General features: G+C 41.7%; 1 pseudogene; it reads right to left on the bottom strand.

The window, feature by feature from the left end:
• Positions 1–318: 318 nt before the first annotated feature.
• LOC131496264 (prothymosin alpha-like) lies at positions 319–866 on the bottom strand (annotated as a pseudogene).
• Between the last annotated feature and the right edge of the window lie 1,232 nt (positions 867–2,098).

Here is a 2,098-nt window from a genome sequence, read left to right as displayed (position 1 = left end):
TATAAACACACAAAAAAGTTCCTGGAATACTCGGAACAGGATTTGTTGCTGTTGCCTCTTTTTTTTTTTTTTACAAGTTTTATTTTTCTACTTCGAGATTACAGCAAACGTGCTCACACCATAGGTAGAGTCGGAAGTAGGACAGAAAACACGCTGAAGGCCGGTTAGATCATCCCAGATCCTTAAAAATGGCTGACCCCTCACAACAGGTCCAAAACTATAAAAAAAAAACCTATAAGACTACAAATTGCAAACCATTTCCCTTTTTAAAGCACCTTCAAGAGAAAAAGCAGGGCCCTGGGAACATTGGTTCTTCTGTCTTCCCCTGGTGCCCACGTTCGGAACCTGACATGGGGCATCCACGCGGAAGGGGTCATGGCGGCTTTCCCGTCATTTATTTACTTACTTTTCATTTATTTTTAGTTTAACTTTCCCTTTTTGCAGACTAGTCCTCTTCATCGGTCTTCTGCTTCATGGTATCAAGCATCATCATCCTCAGCACCCTTAGTGCCCACTTGCCCATAACTACCTCTCATTTCTCATCTTCCTCTCCTTCCCCTTCCTCTCTATGCCCTTCCTCTCCATCGCTTTCCTCCTCCATCACCTACCTCCTCCCCTTTCTTCCTCTCTATCCCCTTCCTCTCTATCGCCTTCCTCCTCTTCTTCCTCTCCATCTACGTTCTGCCCCTACTTTCTTCATTAGCGCTCCGACCAGCAGGGGCATCTGCTCATTCCACCGCCTCCTCCGCAACTTGCTACTTCCCCTTTAGATCCTTGGTGGTGATCTCGGAACTAGCATCCACTGCCACATCTGACATAGCAGGGCTCCCCAGTGATCCCGTGCAGCAGGGTTTTTAAAACAGCAATCATCGGGGTAATTACAGCAGAGGCAGAGTGGTAGCCAAGAACATACACGTAGAAGTTGGATAGGCCTGGTTTGGGTCTTAGTTCTACCACTCACAGGCTATGAGATCTTTGGCAAGTTATCTATCATCTATCTATCTATCTATCTATCTATCTATCTATCTATCTATCTATCCATCCATCTATCCATCTATCCATCTATCCATCCATCTATCCATCTATCCATCCATCCATCCATCCATCTATCCATCCATCTATCCATCCATCTATCCGTCTATCCATCCATCTATCCATCTATCCATCCATCTATCCATCCATCTATCCATCTATCTAATTACTATGTAGTTAACATACAGGGTTATCTTAGTTTCAAATGTATAAGATAGTGATTCAACATTTCCATACATCACCCAGTGCTTATCATAGCAAGTGTACTTCTTCATCCCCATCACCTATTTCCCCCATCCCCTCACCCACCTCCCCTCTGCTAACCATCAGTTTACTCTCTATAGTTAAGGGTCTGTTTCTTGGTTTCTTGCTCTCTCTTTTTTCCCTTTGCTCCTTTCAGTTCTTAAATTCCACATTTGAGTGAATCATATGGTATTTGTCTTTCTCTGACTGACTTATTTTGCTTAGCATTATACTCTCTAGCTTCATCCGTGTCCTTGCAAATGGTAAGATGTCATTCTTCTTTATGACTGAATAATATTCCATTGTATATATGTGCCACTTCTTTATCCATTCAACTACCGATGGACACTTGGGCTGCTTCTATAATTTGGCTATTGTAAATAATGCTGCTATAAATATTGGGGTGCATGTATCCCTTTGAATTAGTGTTTTTACATTTTTTGGGTAAATACCCAGTAGTGTGATTATTGGATGTAGGGTAGTTCTATTTTTGACTTTTTGAGGAATCTCCATACTGTTTTTCAGAGTGGCTGCACCAGTTTGCATTCCCACCAACAGTACAAAGGCTTTCCTTTTCCTCCACATCCTTGCCAACACTTATTGTTTCTTGTGTTTTTGATTTTACCCATTCCGACAGGTGTGAGGTGATATCTCATTGTGGTTTTGATTTGCATTTCCCTGATAGTGAGTGATGTTGAGCATCTTTCCATGTATCTGTTGGCCATCTGGATATCTTCTTTGGAGAAATGTCTGTTCATTTCTTCTACCCATTTTTAAAATGGATTATTTGGTTTTGTGGTGTTGAGTTGTGTAAGTTCTTTAT

The sequence above is a fragment of the Neofelis nebulosa genome, chromosome 15, assembly GCF_028018385.1.
Source record: "Neofelis nebulosa isolate mNeoNeb1 chromosome 15, mNeoNeb1.pri, whole genome shotgun sequence".
Taxonomy (NCBI): domain Eukaryota; kingdom Metazoa; phylum Chordata; class Mammalia; order Carnivora; family Felidae; genus Neofelis; species Neofelis nebulosa.
The sequence above is the reverse complement of the archived record's forward strand: the minus strand, read 5'-3'. Positions and strand labels throughout refer to the sequence as shown.